General features: G+C 42.1%; 1 protein-coding gene, 1 long non-coding RNA gene and 1 pseudogene across 2 annotated transcripts in view; 2 read left to right on the forward strand and 1 right to left on the reverse strand.

The window, feature by feature from the left end:
• Window positions 1-20,183, forward strand: part of ccdc39 (coiled-coil domain containing 39) — a 113,782-nt gene that overhangs the window by 42,806 nt on the left and 50,793 nt on the right. The window lies entirely within an intron of this gene.
• LOC132463653 (uncharacterized) lies at window positions 418-1,486 on the reverse strand. The gene is made up of 3 exons (XR_009527096.1): window positions 1,152-1,486; window positions 985-1,015; window positions 418-891 (listed from the first exon to the last, which is right to left on the reverse strand). It is a non-coding gene; the product is annotated as an uncharacterized LOC132463653 (long non-coding RNA).
• LOC132463686 (uncharacterized) lies at window positions 13,401-14,249 on the forward strand (annotated as a pseudogene).

Consider the following 20,183-nt stretch of genomic DNA (forward strand, 5'->3'; position numbering starts at 1 on the left):
CGCACAACCCTGTGTTAACCAACCCCGAGTTGATTGAACTAATGCATAACCGCTGCTGTGGAACCGAAAACTCTGGGTTGGTCGGCACAGGGTCAATCAACCTAGAGTTCAGCGTTAACTCAGTGTTTGTTAAACCTCCGTTCGTGGAACACCCCTCTGTTCTGAAACCGAAAATTCAGAGTTTTACAGCTCAGAGTTGGCCAACCTAGAGTTAAGGTTTTAACTTAGAGTTTGTTGAACCTGCTTTCTGAAACGGGCCCCTGAGGGGTGTTCCACGAACGGAGGTTTAACAAACACTGAGTTAACGCTGAACTCTAGGTTGATTGACCCTGTGCCGACCAACCCAGAGTTTTCGGTTCCACAGCAGCGGTTATGCATTAGTTCAATCAACTCGGGGTTGGTTAACACAGGGTTGTGCGTCCACGCCAAACTTAAAAAGACGTGATGTATGGATCATGGAAACCCTGATCGATATGGCGAAACGGGCCGCTTATTTCAATGAAATGGAACTCCAGGTTCTCCTGGAGAGCTATGACGAGGAGAAGGACATTATCACAAGAAAAGGGAACGCTAAAACCTCTGGAACCCGGAGAACCAAAGCCTGGCAGCGGATCGCTGACCGCGTAAATGCGTTAGTTACACGTCAAAAGCATGATCCTTAATATTTGAGCCATGAATATATAAATATCCCAGTTAAGCATTCTTAAAGATCCTACCACATAACCCCTTTCTTCTAAAACAAATGTACTCCGATTGCTTCCAAGCGGTCAGAGGATCAAGTATAAAAAACATACAAACTGGTAAGCTTTTCCCACCATCGTATTGGTATAAATTTAAATAAGCCATTTTTTTAAGCCAATCGTGAAAAGGCCGACAGTCGGCAGACTGGATCTGGCCCTCAAATTGTCTTGACCCCGGTGGAGGAGCTGTTAATAAACATAAATTCAGGGCGCCCTGGCATGGAGGGGGTAGCGGCCTACCTACCACCTCAGAGAGTCATGGGCCATACCCCACACTGGTTGAATGTAGGTTTTTGTGTTTTCTTGTATTTTAGATTTTTTTTTGCCTTCGAAGTAACACATGCAAACCGTGTGCTTGCCACAGCGCATACTATTCCAAATGTTTATTTTTTTGGTAACTGGGTAGAAAACCTAAAAGTGACAATTCATCAACTTCACAGATCAAGATGGATCAGTGCTTGTAATGAAGCCGCCGGCTACGATCGAACATTCTCCAGTGGATGCAAGTCCGTTAGGACTATTTTATACTTTATGTTGTAAATGCCTCTCGGCATAGTACTCAAGACAATATTGCTCTTTGTATGATAGGAGGCCGATACAAATCTTGGATGGGTCATCTGAAACGACTGTGATGTGCTCAGCATCTCCAGCATTATAGCCTAGATAAAACTACCATTTGAAAAAAACGGAGGGCTACGCAAATAGTCTGGAGTGAACTGAGGCCAGGTCCTCGATTGGTAGTGTTGGCTATGCATGGCTATTTAAATATATTAAAGATTTGCGCGAGAATCTATATCTCTCCACTCCAGCAAAAAGTCATCCAATATGCCAAGATGTCGAGCCGTGGTCTTATCAATCGCTCCCGGTGGATTGCACGTATAATTTCGCTCTGATATCAGCAGTTCTCTTATCAAAAGGGCATGCCATTGTGAACACAAGACATGAAATCTGCGGTGAACGCCGGTTGAAATACCCAAAACCGGGTTATGTTTCAAACTTAACCTGCGCAAAACCTGGTCCGACCAGGTTTGATTCAGAGCATATGTTGCTATAGCAACTAACATACCGTGATCCTTTTGGAACGGAAAACCTAGGGTTACAGCAAACCCTGGGTTAACTTACCCGGTTATGTGATAAAACCGGCTTTGTGGAACACCCCACAGGTCTAGTTGGCACAGGGTAAATCAACCTAGAGTTCAGCTTTAACTCTGTTTGTTAAACCTCCGTTCGTGGAATACCCCACTGATGTAGGCTAGATTGGATGGAATGCATGTTGTGATTTGAGAACAGCCAGCTCATGATGTGATACAGCGTTCAGCTGTGCAACAAATATTTTTTTCTTTTTTTTGACGACTTTTGTAGTGCTGTGTGTAGCCACACGTTTGCCCCTTCTGAACTTAAACACACAGTTAATTTCCTTTCCTAGCTCCTCTTGTTTATGTTGGTAGCTTAGCCATGTCATGTCACATTGTCAACATTGGATACATGGAGCAGAACATAGTGGGTCATATGTCCGATGCTTTTGGGAAACGTTTTCTTCATAAAACGTGCCAGACAGATCTTGTATACATTTTATTCCTTAGTAATTAGCTACATGGGTATGCCGTCTTTCAGAACCTTTCATTACCGGCACTGAAGAGAGAAAAAAGAGGGCATCCTCATTGTACCTAGCACTTCTGAAAATGCACTTCCGAATGCGTCTCTGTCCCCAGCACATTTCAAACCAAACTGACACCCATGTGCTGAGGTTAGTTGAGCAGCCATATAGTACCATCTAAGATTGGTCAGATTTAGACCTCCTCTCATTAGGCAAGTTAGTAAGTATTTTTACTGTCTCTCTCGGGAGAGAAATTAGCTTTGGGCACACAGAGCATCGGCGACACATACGTAAAGATTTTACATAGACATCGATAAAAACATGAAAAATTAAAGACAGAAAACATGGAAAAAAATATATAATAATAAATATAACCGCAAGCGGTGATTAACGGGGTCCTAGCAAAATGAAAAGTCAAGAACACACTAATGGAAGATATATAAATATGACATAATTATGAAGGAAAGATGTTGATGTTCCACTTAATGCCATACTGTGCCTCGACTTTCATGTTCAGCTTGTTCATTATTGTCTAATCGGGATTCAAACTCTCAAACTAAGGATCACCAGTACAAGGCATTATCCCATTGGGCCACTGACAAACCTGAAATGTAGCCTCATTCACATGGTGAAAATGTCTATTGATAAGCACGCAACATCCAGAAAACTCCAAGCAAACATTTCTCAAATGAATTAAGGGCTTTCTTAAAAGAAAATACCTGAAAAATCTTTGAATTTCTGGGGAAATTAAACATTTGCTGTCAAGAACACTAACGGAAGAAAAACTAATGCCGCTTTTCCACTGCATGGTACCAGCTCGACACGACTCGACTCGACTCGACTCAGCTCGCATTTTTTGCGTTTCCACCGCGAAAACATGGTACCTGGTACCTGAAGTGGCTGCTTTTTCTAGTACCGCCTCGCTCTAGGTTCCAAGCGGCTGAGCCGATGCTAAAAGGTGACGTCGGCAGACGGCCGGCCACTTATTGGCCAGAGAGTGTGACGAAGTCACGAGAGCGACATGGCAACCATGCTGGTAACAGCCATAGCAGCGCCGCAGCCAACATATATTCCACTTCTTCAACTTCTTCAACATGCCAGCTAATAATAGTAATGTTATCGATGTCCTCCATTGTTGTTATGTGGGTTCTGTCCATGTGTGGGTTGCGTAGGTCTTGTTTGCGTCGCGTACAAAAATACGTCACGGCCCTTTCGCGCAGCCGACCCCGCCCACGTCCAGGAGGTACTATTTGCGGTGGAAAAGCACCCGTGCTGCTACCGTGTCGAGTCGTGTCGTGTCGAGTCATGTCGAGTCGAGCTACATGTGCGGTGGAAAAGCGGCATAATATGACAGAGTTCATTATGAAGGAAAAATGGTTAACGAAGAAGTTCCCCTGAATGCCATATTGTGTCTTGGCCGTCAGATTCTTGGAAACTAATGAGCCGGAATGTTGATTGCCTGATGAATATCAGGTGCTGTTCAATGTTGTGTTTCTTAAATGAGTGGTAATGACAGAATGTCATGCTCAGCTTGTTCATATTGCTCTAACCGGGATTTGAACACTCAACCTAAGGTTCACCAGTGCAAGGCATTATCCCATTGAGCCACCGACATTCCCGAACTGCATGTAGCCTCATTCACAGTGTGAAAATGTCTATTGATAAGCACACAACATCAAGAAAACTCTAAGCACACATTTCACAAGAGAATTAAGGGCTTTCTTAAAAGAGTATAGATCTGACAATTTGCACTGTTAATGGTATCCACCTAATGATAGCCGTATGGTAGTTGGGGCCTGCCCGTAATTCCGACGCCTCATTGTTCCGACATCTCAATGTTCCGAAATATTTCCCATTAGATCTACATGGCACTATTCCGATGGTTCAATGTTCCGAAAACGAAACCCATTGGTCCGAAGGTCCGTTAGTCCGACTTTTCAAATAGGAGGCACATTAGGCCGACGGTTCAATATGCCGAATAGGAAAAAGAGTTTTATACCTCGCTCGCTCCCTCTCTCTCTCTCTCTCTCTCACTGTGTGTGTGTGTGTGTGTGTGTGTGTGTGTGTGTGTGTGTGTTCGTGCCCGTGTTGAGAATTATTAGACCTCCGCTCTCTGTCCATGGTGCTGCAACACCGTGTCGAAATGAAGTGAAGCGTTGTCTTTTTGCCCTCCAAAATTCATCGTGAACGTGATATGTAGGCCTAGGTTTTATTTTGGAGACAGAGAGAGAGTGAGAGTGAGAGAGAGGGGGAGCGAGCGAGGTATAAAACTATTTTTCCTATTCGGCATATTGAACCATCGGCCTAATGCGCCTCCTTTTCGAAAAGTCGGACTAACGGACCTTCGGACCAATGGGTTTCGTTTTCGGAACATTGAACCGTCGGAATAGTGGCATGTCGATCTAATGGGAAATATTTCGGAACATTGAGACGTTGGAACAATGAGGCGTCGGAATTACGGCATGGCACCTGGTAGTTATACAATAACAAAATGGTTATATAGGCAAAATGGGTTGAGACTGTGGGCGTTTGGCTTTTCTATGAAATTGTGGGAAAAGTCAACATTTTTGGACCATCAGACCAGCGTGAAAAAGATTTATCTGATTTTAGAGATTAATATGATGAAAGAATTTTGATTCCAGGTCAATCTGGTAAGGAGAAATAAGGCTAGTTCATATTTTTTTTATATAGCGCCACCTTTGGGTGCAGTACCACAATTTGGGTTTATGGGTAGTGGGGGGTATTGGTATCCACCTAATAATAGTTGTATGGTTTTTTTATACAATAACAAAATGGTCACATAAGAAAAATGGGCTAACTGCTCCAACTTTATTGGCCAATATTTCTCAAATGGAACCAAATAAAACAAATTCTGTTCGAAGATTTTTGTGAGGCTTGGTCTAAAGATTTTACGTGGCGATTTTGGTGAATTTGGCAGTACCACAAATTTGCGTTCATGGTGGGGGATATTGGTAACCATACCTGAAAATTTCAAGAGTTTTCGACTTACGGTATGACTTTTACAGAATTTGAGGGGAAAAAAAAACATTACAGAAACAATATTATTATTTTTATTAATAACAAAGGGATTCAGCTCCATTCGTTTGAGCTTTTTTAAGTATCTGGGGGAGAATCGTATTACAAGCTGAACTAAAATCCATGAACAATAGTCTGGCATAAGCCTTGGGGTTTTCAGTATGTTTTAGTACAAGATGAGTTGCTGTGTTTAGAGCATCATCAGTGCCCCTGCTGTTCTGATGAGCATGATTCTGAGATGATTTACCTCATGCTTTAAAATACCCACCATTATACGCTCAAAAACTTTCACATTATCGAAGTCAGGGCCACAGGTCTAAAATCATTATTATCCTTTGGGCAAGGTTTCTTAGGGACTGGAATAATAATAGCTTTCTTCCAGCTTTTTGGAATTGTGTATGTGTCGATGGAAAGTTGAAAGAGAGGGCTCCAAGCTGGAGTTCACTCCTGGGAAAAAGATTTAAGGAGGAAATCTCCTCTAACGGCGTATTTAATCAGTCCTACTTCAACGTCTCCGGCCCACTAGCCTTTTTTTATATGCAGCCCCCTGAAAACCCTGGCAACCTCCTAAGGGTTAATTACAATTATACTCAGTTCATCACATGTTACTGAGCTCAACACACTGTTACACTCCTCCAAAACCCCATTAATATCAATCACAATTGAATTGCAGATAAAAATCATTCAGCTCATTTAATGGCCTCAGTGATGGCCTCAGCTATATTGTCTATGTCACCATTATCCTGATAAAAAACTGACCAGTCTGTGGCAAAGAAAAAAAGGAAACAAATAAAGTCCACAATAATATCCAAAACAAAACAAAGTACAATAGCTTTAGGTGAAGCTGGGCTCTCCTATCATTCCAGATGAATCGGCTAAAACATTTGTCAAGTTTATCATAGAACATCTTTGGTAATGGCAGTGGGTGTGTCTGAAAATAGTATAAGAATTTTGGTAGGACAGTCATTTTTATTGCATTTATTTGTCAGACTATAGATATAGGCAGTGTGGACCAGCGATTAAGTGCTTCGGTTACCCTTTCTATCAAGGGGTCATGTTTGCTAAGATTATATCACTTAGTTCAGGGGTAATTTTTACACCTAAATACTTAAAACCCTCAGTCGTTGACATAAATCGGGTATGTATACTAGGATTATGTCTTTCTTCCTTATTAAAAAACATAAGTACTGATTTCGAATTGTTAATTTTATATCCAGAAAACCCTCCAAAAAGCTTAATTAAGGTCATTAAATTAGGAATGCAATTTTTTATTTGTCAAGAAAAAAATATTATATTCTTCTGCAAATAAGGAAATGCAATGTTCTATTCCACTAACCGTAATGCCTGATATTCCTGTATGGGTTTGTACGGCCATATATTGCCAAAGTTAATAATAAGGGGGACAGGGGACAACCCTGCCGGGTAGATATCTGTAAACTGAAGGTTTTGATATTGTGTAATTAGTGAATATTTCAACCGTTGGATTTGTGTATAGTAGTTGAATCAATTTAAAAGAAATCTCGCCTAGTCCAAATCTTGGGAGTACATTAAAAAGGTAACACCACTCTATCCTGTCAAATGACAAGCATCTACTAATAACATTGCAGAGTCTGTTGCATTGTAATTCTCATGGAGTATATTCAACACTCTTCTAATATTATGGTAACCTTGTCTTTTTTGTATAAAATCGTGTTGGTCATTGTTAATCAACTGAGGGAGATAATTATCAAATCTGTATGAAAGGGCTTTACTCAGTATTTTCGTGTCACATTCCATTAAACTTATTGGTCTGTAAGACAAGCATTCGGATGGGGGCTTGTTTGGTTTTAATATGAGGGTAATTAGAGCTAATCTTAATGAATATGGGGGGGTCCCTACAGTAAAAGATTATTTATACATGTCAAAAAGTGGTTGCACAAGTTGCTTTTGAAATATTTTATAGAATTCTATCGGTAACCCATGGGCCTGGTGCTTTGCCCCTATTTATGTTCCCTATAGCTTCATAAAGTTCCTCTGGTGTTAATGGGCTATCTAATATAGTTTTGTCATCATCTGATATCTTCTGAAATGTTAACTGTTCAAGGAATGCATTTGGCTCTGTCACATTTTCTGTATTTTCAGATTTATACATTTCATAGTCCCTGAAATTATTATTATTTACCTCTACCTGTAAGTTATTAATTTTATACTAATTGTTCTTTCTGCTTGTATTTTCTTTATTTTCCAAGCTATTAATTTGCCCGCCTTTTCCCCTTGGTCGTAATATGTTTGATTAGTCCACATTAGACTCCTAGCTACTTTGTCAGATGATAATTTATCATATTTGGCCCACAGAACAGACAGATTGTGGTATTTTTCTGGATCATTATCTTTATACATTTCAGTCTCAACTATTTTAATTCGGGTTTCTAAGGTTTGAAACTCTTGTTTGAGCTGTTTAGTTTTAGAGCTTGTGTAACTAATTATCTCTCCTCTTATGTAGGCTTTGAATGGCTACCACCTGATGCTGGCCGTAGTTTCATCTCTGTTTAACTCAAAATATTTGTTAATGCAACCCTCCACAAATTTAACAAAAGCTGGATCCTGTAAAAAAATTCACCTGTAATCTCTTATCTCGAGCAATGTTTGAATCTACCTAGATGGATCTCCATAGAGACTCTTGCATGGTACCTAAATACACCACTATTGTTCCAGCGTTCTTTAACATTAGAAGGTATTTCCATAGAAAACAAAACAAAAGTCAAAGAGCTTCTGTAAAATGTTTCAGCCTCTTGCGGTGCCGCATAGAGATGAATCCTTCCATTATGAAGCACTCAGAGCTTGCAGGGGTTGTGTTGAAATGCGCGGAAAGCATAGATATCAACAAACAGCTTCGTAACAGAGTTAAAATCCACGGTGGGTCCGAACAGTATCCACTGCACAGACCTGATCTTGGCTCCGTCGTGAACGATGTCTTGCTGTCTTGATTCCCGATAAACAAACTCCTTCTCTTGAAAGTTGAGGAATCGGATGAGAATCGCTCTGTTTTGCTTTGGCTTCCCAGATGCTAGAGTGCGGTGTACTCGCTCCAAGGTGAATTTTCTGTCGGTATTCAGCCATCCCGGTAACTTGCTGTTGGTGAAGTCTATTGATTAAGTCTTGTGTATGCAGCGTTCAGCCTCCTCAATATGTGTTGCATTGGAGGAAACGTCCCGTTTTACTTCTTTAACCTTGCATTCCAATGCAGCCATCGAGTTCGCCATGCTGGTCAGACGGGTGTCAAATTGTCTAACTTTATTCCGAAGTCTGACGGAGTGATTTCAGCTCCCTTAACACTACGGCTAAGCTGGCCATGTCGCTAGTATCTGTGTCTCTCGGTGAACCTGGCTGGCTTCAATTCAAAGTTATTTTAGTATCTGCCTTGCGTCCCCGAGTAAAGATTTCACACTGTCTGGTTGCTGAAGTGTCAGACATCTCACCATAGGGGCTGTTTTCAAAGGTTTAGCAGCATATGTTAGTGTTTTTAGGTTAAATCGTGCACTATTGAACATAGCTCTCTCGCCAAGCTGCCATCTTGGTCGCGTCACCTTCGACATTATAGTTGAACAAGTCAATGTATTTTATTCTAGTTTTTCAGACTTTTGGGTGTGTCATATATCATCACCTATCTTCATATCAATTAGGATGACTGAAAAAAAAAAGATAAGAATAGTTTAAATAGTCATCCAATTGACAATGGTGGCTCACGTTCCCACTCATATTAATGTAGGCCTACATAGATCCAAAATAGTTTTTCCATTAGTAATGTTCCTGCCGGAAGGAATTGTGGGACGGCATTATCTCCTTTCCTTTGGTAAAGGATTGTCCAGTGTACCCTTTGCCAAAAGAGATACGAAAGGAAGCATTGAAGCACCTTTTCTGAGCATTTAGAGATTTCAAACAGCTCTTATCATGGCTGCCACTTGGATACTTCCGGGTAATTTCAAGCAGTAAGGAACCTTAAAGAAAATAGCCAGCTGACCGCGGCAGGCATTCCAAAAAGTGTAGGCTTTGTATGCGGCGGTGGCATGTGACAGCCCTCACCAACCCGCAGATTCTCCCCTCAAAATGTTGCACCATTTTTAAATGACCAGTTATAAACTCATTACCAAAGCAGGTGAACAATACAATAAAAAGGTCAGGTATATAGTATAATGTAAGCATAAAACGTTAAATACAATATAGATCTCAGATATTAAACTACTCTCTATTTTCGCAAATGGTTGGACTTCTGACTCTGTACTGCCACCTCGATTTACGTTGGTATTGCTCCGTTTCTCCCGGAGCAATCCGGATTCATAAGCTCAGAGGCGACGGACCTCCTGACGGACAAAACGACCTCCGGGACCGGACGAGAGGGTTCCTATCAGTATTTACCGTAGGGTGTGAATGGGCCTTTAGGCAATGACCCCTCATATGAGAGTAGTTATTCTTCATGCTTGGAGTGTATTGACTATCTCTGTTGTTGACTGCAATGATCATGGCAAGCTGCAATTTAATGAGAATAAGAAATAGAGAACCAGATTAATTGTTGTTTAATTTCAAAAGATGGAATGTGGAATTAATTTAAATCATCTACATTATCAACCACATAATTGAGTGTGTAAGAAGACGAAAGATTTGAATATGCTCTTAAATTGTGTGTGTGTGTGTGTGTGTGTGTGTGTGTGTGTGTGTGTGTGTGTGTGTGTGGGCTTTAACTCTACTAAAATGACTAGCCCAACAGGAGGTGATGGAATTGATGAGTGATCTCTGGGACTAGCATGCTTCTTAATGAGCTAGAGACGGGTTCTTGTTTATATGTAAGAGGGCCTAGAGGACAGACAACATCATCATGGTTCCACCCCAACTGGAAGTGATGCGATCCCTCCCTGAGAGTTCGTCCGTAGATTTAAAGAAACACCATTAATGGGAGCCTGGGGGTGGCAAGGGATTGCTCTGTGAAAACCTCAAGTCTCTGAGCGGCGTTACCCTAAGCCCTAAACCGTTGGCACACCCAGCCAGCCCCAGGGCGTACTTTGTGAGGTATTTCCTGTACCTGACCTGCCAGTGTGCAGAGAGAAAGGCAGCATAATCAGGGACACCACACACCCTGGGACACTCCCTGGTTTAACCACTGCCATCCTTCACATGTTTCGGATAATAGGATCCCATACAATAGACTTAGGATCAGCTTATTTTCCATAGCTGCGTCTATCACACCTCTCCCTTCCAAACCACAGAGCAGACTATTGGATCACACACACACACACACACACACACACACACACACACACACACACACACACACCCCCACCCCCACCCCCATCCCCTCCCCAAAGGACTGTGACACATTAAGAATGGGACACACCTACCATAGAGACTATTTATAAACACAGATTCATCATCTCTTTATTATTATCATAACATCCATACTAAATGTGCCCATTTCTCCAAGTTTGTTTACTTTAATTCAAGCAACTGGAAATACAAACTGCTACAAAATGTTATAGAAGTGTGGTTCCGCAAGTAAAAATCCCATTCATTTTTCCATAGAGGTTTTGATTAAAAGCCATAATGTCGTAACCATCCAAAGTATACTAACCAACGCTGTTATATTGTGAATCGATGGTATGTGCTCCTATATCCACCTTATTCCGCGCGTAAACATGGGGGGCACCATATTGGTTCCGTTTTGTGTTCTATCTTCCGGTTGAGCAACTCTGTCCGTTATCATTGGCACAATACATTAGCAATTTTAGTCAAGATGACCAGCATTATTTGTTCCGTGCGGGGCTGCCATAACCACTGGAATAAAAGACGGGTGCCCTTGCAGCAATACTGTGTTGTACACGGGAAAACCAGGGCAGAATGTTGTGGGGCAACCTTCAATCTTCATCCTCCGCCATCCAGCGATGAGGACCGGCGTAGGTGGATAGAGGCGCCAGAACCCTCCGAAAAAACCCTACTCTGTTCTTTTCATTTTGTGGACGGCAGACCATCAGATCAACACCCATACCCCGAGAAATGGTTGGGATATGTTATTCCTCTGGCGAAAAAGGCTTGTCGGATGCTTGTGAGGCTCCAAGGTAAGATAACATTTTAGCACTAACAGCTATGAATATCGCTAGTCATTAGCCAGCTAGCGTCTAATGAGTATGATCAGCATACCCGTAACTATGCCTTGGCTTGACCTCAATAACTGAATAGCATTACAAGATAAGATCAGGTCGAGGCTTTCTAATTTGATGTCCAGGGCTTGTTAAAGGCATGTTTAAAGGCAGCAAAATGATTAACCTTATCGTTGATAACTTCCTGATGTCTGATGCTGTTATTTCTACAGAACCCTCAACCAGCTCTGCAATCCAGGAGACTAAAGGTACGAACACACCAAACGCGTACCCCGCGTATATAGACGCGTATAAAATCGGCAATTTTTCCATAGGGAACCATTGGTTTACGCGCGTATGAGCTGCGTACATGCGTTACATGCGCTAAAGCAACATTTTACCCGCGTTAGCGGCGTATGAGCTGCGTACATATACGCGCGTACGCGAGGAGTTAAAAAAATTTAACTTTTTACGCTCATACGCATGACGATTAGCATACGGCCAACATCTTTCTTTATTCTGGGTGGAAATAGTAACATAGTTACGCCATTAAATGCGTTTATGGAAAAAAAAATTGCGAGAAATGTGCATTTTACTTTCATAATGTTCGCTCGGTGAATGTGAAGGATGTTTGGTTTGATAGTTATGACGAAGAGGGAACGCTCCGTTCACTTGCATGGACAGAGTCTCTGGTTGCTAAGCAACCTCAACGTCTTGGCGGACTATATCTCTGCTGATCAACACTACGAATGCTGGAAACACACCAGACACACCATGTGAAGTTATTTAACCCGATTATTGTTATTTATATCTGAGATTATTTAATCTAACCCGATCCAAGCTCTATCATGCACCCAAACACGGCGGCGTTTGGGTTTCCTTCCTCGGACTCCTAAATCCAGCGCAGCCACAGGCGCGTAGCTGCGTACGTAGGACCATTTTTGACACAAAATGGTCAAGCAACATTTTAGCTGCGTTACGCGCGTAAATCTTACGCGGGTACGCGTTTGGTGTGTTCGTACCATAAAGGTACGGCCACACCAACCGCGTTACTCGCGTAAGACGCGTATAAAATCGGCAATTTTTCCATAGGGAACCATTGGTTTACGCGCGTATGAGCTGCGTAGATGCGTTACATGCGCTAAAGCAACATTTTAGCCGCGTTAGCCGCGTATGAGCTGCGTATATACGCACCTAACGCACCTACGCGCCTCCGCCCGGAGTTCAAAAAATTGAACTTTCGACGCTCCAACGCGTGATGCTTAGCCGCGATAGCCAATCAGCGTGGAGCTTGACCCGACGTCAATGGCAGAGAGTAGTGACGCTTGCACAGAAGCATACGGCCGACATCTTTCTTTATTCTGGGTGGAAATAGTAACATAGTTACGCCATTAAATGCGTTCATGTAAACATTTTTAGCGAGAAATGTGCATTTTACTTTCATAATGTTCGCTCGGTGAATGTCAAGGATGTTTGGTTTGATAGTTATGACGAAGAGGGAACGCTCCATTCACTTGCATGGACAGCGTCTCTGGTTGCTATGCAACCTCAACGTCTTGGCGGACTATATCTCTGCTGATCAACACTACGAATGCTGGAAACACACCAGACACACCATGTGAAGTTATTTAACCCGATCATTGTTATTTATATCTGAGATTATTTAATCTAACCCGATCCAAGCTCTATCATGCACCCAAACACGGCGGCGTTTGGGTTTCCTTCCTCGGACTCCTAAATCCAGCGCAGCCACAGGCGCGTAGCTGCGTACGTAGGACCATTTTTGACACAAAATGGTCAAGCAACATTTTAGCTGCGTTACGCGCGTAAATCTTACGTGGGTTACGCGTTTGCTGTGTTCGTACCTTAATGGGTTGACTGATGGGATGACACATCATGATGCTTCTACACAGGGGAAGTATGCATTCATGGAAGATCACATCTATGCTGTCAGTGACTCACTCCATTGTCCTCTCCTCCATGACCAGGCAACACCTTGTACACACCGAACTTCTCCGGAATGATCGGCTGTGTCTACTGTACACTGGGTTGTCAGTGGATGCTTTTGAGGCTTTGTCCGACGACCTGAAAGAAGGATGCAGCATCTCTCAGCTACATCCCAAGGATCAACTGTTGATGACCCTGATGGAGCTCCGGCTGAACCTATTGCAGGATGACATTGCAGAGAGGTTCAGAGTGTCTCAGTCTGTGGTCAGTAGGATAATCTCTCAGTGGCTGGACTTCATGGAGGAGAAGATGAGGTGGTATGTTCCATGGCTGCCCAGGGAGACGATCCAGGCAACGATGCCACAGAGCTTCAAGGAACATTATCCATTAACCACATACAATCAAGTTCCTCATAGCTATTGCACCATGTTGTTTGATTATGTTCAGCTCTGCAGCATATGGTGGGAGATGCAGTGACAAGTTCATCACAGCCAACTCAGGGTTTCTGGAGTATCTGCTTCCAGGTGATGAGGTGATGGCTGACCGAGGAGTTGTTATCCAAGATCTTCTGTTTGAACGTAAAGTCAAGCTCGTCCTGCCAGCTTTCACCAGAAGAGGCCTTCCCTTGTCCGAAGAAGACACCACCAACACGAGGCGCATAGCCAACATCTGAGTGCCAATGAGAGGGTCATACGCCGCCTGAAGAACTACAGAATAGTCTCTCAAATAGTGCCCATTAACCTTGCCCCGAAATTTGACTATGTAATCTTCGTGGGGACATTATACAAGAAGATGAGGAATAAGACGTTCAATCAGTTATAAGTTAAATCAGTTGTAATGGTTAATGGTTAAAATGTAATGGTTAAAATGTTGTTACTAATCATTTGCAAAACGGCATCTAACGCTCACAGAGCAACAGGCGACCTTCATTATACTCGTCTGAAACAAAAGGAAGCATGTCTCTGAAATAGAATGCTCTTAGTCTAGCCACAGTCTTTGCACAGAAAGCCTCATCATATGGGATGTGAAGCATTGCCTGTTTTGAATGAGACCAAATCAGTAACTTGTATGCCTTTAGCTTTGTGCAGAACAAGCTAATTTGTACTTGCATGTAGGAGCCGGGGGTAATCATTAAAAATATCCCCATATGACACCTGAGGCCATTGCCACATGTCATCCACCCACTCGGTGGAGTTCATTAACCTCGTGTGGCAAAGTACAATCCCTCCATCCGAACTTTTGACATGTTTTATGTCTCTACCCACGTTAGCCTCTCATCTTAATTCGCCGGGTATTTCAATGTAGCTATCGAGCCGTAGCTAGCCGACCAAAAGTTTCAACACAAAGCCAATAGAAAATAACATTTAAAAAGGGGCGTGGCGGAATAAGGTGGATAGAAGCCACAAGTTAAACGGGCAGCATCTAGTTTTTTCGAAAAATACGTTTTATTTGCGATGTCTTAAACCACTACGCCACTGCCAAACCGCACGGATTCCGTACGGTTTCCGTACGGTTTCCATGCGGTTTAGCACTTTTACCACGCCCTTCTAGGGCCAGTTAGTGGCCTTCTTGGCTTTCCATAGAATCCACACACGGTTGGCCGGCATCAAATAAAGATTTTGGGGAGAAAAAAAGATCATCCTGGCGGCCTTAAACATACTAAACAGCGCCACCTGCTGTTGTGTAGTGTGATTCACAGGACATTTGTTTGTCACGTGACATTTGGCACTAATTTTCCGCCTTGCTGATCCGTGCGCAAATGCATTCCGATCCGTGCGCAAATGCATTCCGATCCACGCGCAGCTTTCGTGTTCCGTACTTGTAGAATTGTTTTGTGTACTTGAAGGATTTTTTTTTGTACTTTGTGTAAAACATACTGTATTTGTTTCTGAAGCAAAATGCATTAGTTTGTGAATGATGTTATGTATTTGCAAACCACACTGAGCGTGTGTGTGAATCATTGTGCGTGAGTAAAACACGTTTTGTGTGTGTGTGAATCGTTATGCGTGAGCAAAACACGTTTTGCGTGTGTGCGGGGTTTTGGCATGATTCTAACGCCTCGTGCCCACTACCTCCGTCGGTTGACTGATCCCCATTGACTTTGAATGGGGATGGACGCGCAATGCATTGTGGATCCATCCGTGCCGTTGGAGCCTTCGGCTCCGTCAAGAAGTTGAAAAATGTTCAACTTTTTCGGCAGCGACGGATCCGTCATCCAATCAGATCGCGTATGCAAATTTAAGCACTGTGACGCGACTCGGGCTCTGACGATACTGGAAAGCGGGAAAGCGGGTCATCTTGCATCGCAACAAGCAGGAAGAAGCGGGAAGAACCCGGCGAAGCGATTTGATTGGCTGACGGATGCCTCTGCAAAGACTACTCCCCCATCAGTCAGCAACGCCTTCCCACGTCCGTTGACTGACGGTGCAGTGGGCATGTAGGGTAACTCCATACCGTCGCCTCCTTGTTCACAATACATACGTCCGTCGACGAATCACATTGACTTTGCATGGGGCACTCGCGAAATGCATTGTGGGTCCGTTCGTAATTTAGGCTCCGTGACCTGCGTCAAAAAGCTGAGGAATGTTCAACTTTTCAGGCAGCGGCAGATCCGTCGGCCAGTCAGATGGCGGTTTTGCAAATAAACTCCACGCGTTTCCTGGATCCATTTTGCAATAACAAGCAGGGAGAAGCAGGAAAAATCCGGCGGAATGATAGGATTGTTTTTGGCCACCTGTTGTTTGCGTCATCTTTTGTATCCACACATCGGCTTTGTAGTGGGAAGCGATTTGATTGGCTGCAGTATGCATCTACATAGACTAGCCCCCTATACGTCAGACACGCCCTCGGCCATCTGTTAACGGACGCATGTAGTGTGAACAAGGCAGTGCTCCGGAAGAAACGGAGCAATACCAACGGAAATCGAGGCGGCAGTATAGAGTCAGATGTCGAACCATTTGCGAAAATAGAGAGAATATAATATCTGATATGTAATTGTATTTAACGTTTTATAGTTTATATTATACTATATACCTGACCTTTTTATTTCATTGGAAACGTGTCCCCCATGGGTTATTATGGTCTTATGAGTGTTGATGAAGCGCGGACAGAACTGGGATAAAAGGCCTTTAAGGTTTTTGCAACATCTTACTGGAATAACCCATATGAAAAACTTCTATAGTTTACTATAGTAAATAAACTATAGTATACCCTATATATACTATAGTAAATATTGTAGTGTTTTTGAACCTTACTATAGTAGTTTTACTACAGTAAACTATAGTATACTACAGAAAATTCTATAGTTTACTATAGTAAATAAACTACAGTACATATACTATAGTAAATATTGTAGTGTTTTTGAACCTTACTATAGTAGTTTTACTACAGTAAACTATAGTATACTACAGAAAATTCTATAGTTTACTATAGTAAATAAACTACAGTACATATACTATAGTAAATATTGTAGTGTTTTTGAACCTTACTATAGTAGTTTTACTACAGTAAACTATAGTATACTACAGAAAATTCTATAGTTTACTATAGTAAATAAACTACAGTACATATACTATAGTAAATATTGTAGTGTTTTTGAACCTTACTATAGCAGTTTTACTACAGTAAACTTCAGTAAACTGCAGTTTTATTGCTACAGTATACCACATATATACTACTACAGTAAACTAGTATACTACAGAAAACTGCAGTTTTATTACTACAGTATGCTACATTATATACTACTACAGTTTACTACATAAACTACAATCTACTGAAGTAAATTACAGAACTTTTATTATGCTTTTATTTTGCTATAGAATACTACAATTACGATACCAAAGTACTATACTGCATTACAATAACTGCATTATGCAGTATTTTGTTGTTCTTTTAACTATGTCATTGTACTTTACCTAATGGATATTTTCAAGTGTATCACTTTTTGTTGTTGCCATTTTTAACCATAGTGCTGTAACAATAATTCACTGCACATAAATTAGGCTTACAACCACCATTAACAGTGTTTTCTATAGACTGCTAAAATACAAAAAAAATAGAACAAAAGTTTAACTTTCTTTAAACAGTTGATAATTTATTGTTTCTGAAATTTGGCAGCATTGTTCAGCTTTTGTCGTATAAATGGTTTTATGTTCGTATCAGTTACGTAGGTGAACTTCAACTTTGCAGCATCTGTGGGAATACACACACACACACACAAACACATACACGAAAGATGTGCATGAGAATGAGGGTATCACTCAACCAACATCTTTTCTCATTTCTATATACCTACTTGTTATTTCAACAAGGTCCTGTTGGGCTAGGCCAGGTTTTCCTTCTGTGCAGCTGCTGGATGACTGGCTTTCAACAATAGTTTTCAACAATAGCATTACATTTCAATGTTGCTATTTTTGCCTTGAGAGAATCATTTTCCCTCTGCAGCCTGTGGTTGTTCTCCCTCAACAGCTCACAAGATGGGTGATGGCACCGAAAATAAAAATTCCATTAAAAAAACAAAACTGACTCACATACACCTGGGCAAATACCTACAGAAGCCAGTTAGAGGGTACAAAGCTTACAGCTGATAGATTACAGGAATATATTGCTGTATCTGTCCCTATACTATAGACTTAGGAAATAAAAACTTTAATTGTAGGTAGAACATTAAGTGCAGACAGTTTATTGCATTAGTGGATCTTACTTCATTCCTGGTTTCATTAATTGAGTTCAGCTCACATGATCCTATGACAAACAGAAGATGTACATAGTTAAGGGTTACATCAAGACTGTACAACAGAGGTCAGCAGGGGGGGGATGAGCCTGAGCGAGTAGACAATGCAGCGGAACAGGAGATGAATACTCAAATATAATCTTGTTAATATGCTTAATAAGTTGACAGAAAGCAAAAAGTCAAAATGATCTGACAGGCCAGGCAAAGCAGGCCAGTTTGCGACCCCATGGTGTACAATATGACAGACAACATTGGGCAGACACATTACAATAATTCACTGATGTTAAGAAGCACTTCCATACGGTGAATATTTGTACATCACTGCACCAATACCTTGCTTTTCCAGTTCCATTAAGACGTTAAGACCTGTGTTTTTTCTCTTCTTCTTCTTCTTACATTGACTTAACTGAGGATCCTTTAAATCATAATGAGTGGTACGTACACTAAATCTTTGAGCGGAATACACCATCAGGGCACACACAACATACCCATGGATGTCGCAGAAAGACTAGCCGTGACACTGAGGATTTTAGCTCCGGGTGGATTTTAGCTTTATCATGGAAAATATTGGAGGCTTCTCAGCCAAACTGTTGGAATATTGGTAGAGAAAAAAATGCATCAGCAGGGGGGGGAGGCTCCGGGCCCTGTTCCTTTGTTCTCCATCAACAACTCATAGGGTCCTGGGTTGACCGGCAAACACTCAGACAGACATCCCTCTGTAGTCAATGACATCAGTCTTACCCTTATATGTAACCCTTTTGTATGTAATTCTTGAACGTATGAGAATGTAATAAGGGAACAGGGAGCGGGAAGTTAAATGGTAATGGTGACCGGGGAGGGCCCGTAGATTTGATTTTAGAGCATTGTGATGGTCAAGGAGGTCACAGATTTTACCTCAGGAACCCCAGACTGGATGGGTGAGTTCCTTGCAAACAAACTCAGGTGATTTCATTACTCTGTGCAGTGACTGTGGGTTATATTCACGACCAGCAGGCTGTAGCGGCAAGCTACAAACTAGCTTCCTGCACAGTGTCCGGCATTTTGTCCGAGGTGTGCAGAGCGTTGTGAGAGGCATTGCAGCAGAATTCCTGCCCTGTCCTACTACTAGCCATTGGGAAGCAATTGCAGCAGATTTTTGGCGCGTATTGGGAGTGTAGACGGAAGCATGTCACGATCAAGGAACCGCCAAATGCTGGGAGTGATTACTTCAATTATAAAGGATCTCACCCCATCGTCCTCATGGCTACTTGTGATGCAAGATATCGCTTAACCATGGTTGACGTGGGAGGGTATGGACGGGAGAGCGACAGCGGTATTTTCCAGCAAAGCACATTTGAAGAAATTGCTCGAACATAAACTGAATCTGCTCCCAACCAGCTTTTTTTTCTGGGTCCAGGATCTTGGCCCCGCACCCAATCGTTGCTGATGCTGCCTTCCCCCTGCACAACAATGCGCCCCTTTTCAGGTATGTAACAAAATATACTAAGTCCACACGCTTTACATTATCTTTTCAAACCATAACATCGAATGCCTGAGTGTGCTGCATTTTGTCAAGTCAAATATTTTTGACTGTGGTGCAATAATGTGCCCGCAATGTTATTTTCTATTTAAATAAGAACTATATGGGGAATAGAGAAGCATATCTTCAATTACTGCATCTCTAGAGCCAGACGGGTAATTGAAAACCCCTTTGAGTTTATGGCAGCACGGTGGCGAATATTTTGCCGGGCGATTGAGTTCCGACCTGACAATGCTGTGGATGTCATCAAATCGTCAAATCGAATGCACCAGACAGCTGCTATGTACCACCGCAATTTACAGACACAGACTCTGCTGGATCTGTACAGCTCGGTGAGTGGCGCAGAGTGGTGTCTGGAGATGCCAGTAACCGTTCCAGCAAAGCTTAATTTGATTTAAGGATGGACTTGATGAGATTATTTCTTTCGTCAGAAGGAGCTGTGCCATGGCATGCTGACATTGAGTCCCATGGCACACTTGGACAGTGATGCTTATAAACTTGCTTA

This window comes from Gadus macrocephalus, chromosome 8 (assembly GCF_031168955.1).
Source record: "Gadus macrocephalus chromosome 8, ASM3116895v1".
NCBI classification, from domain to species: Eukaryota; Metazoa; Chordata; class Actinopteri; order Gadiformes; family Gadidae; genus Gadus; species Gadus macrocephalus.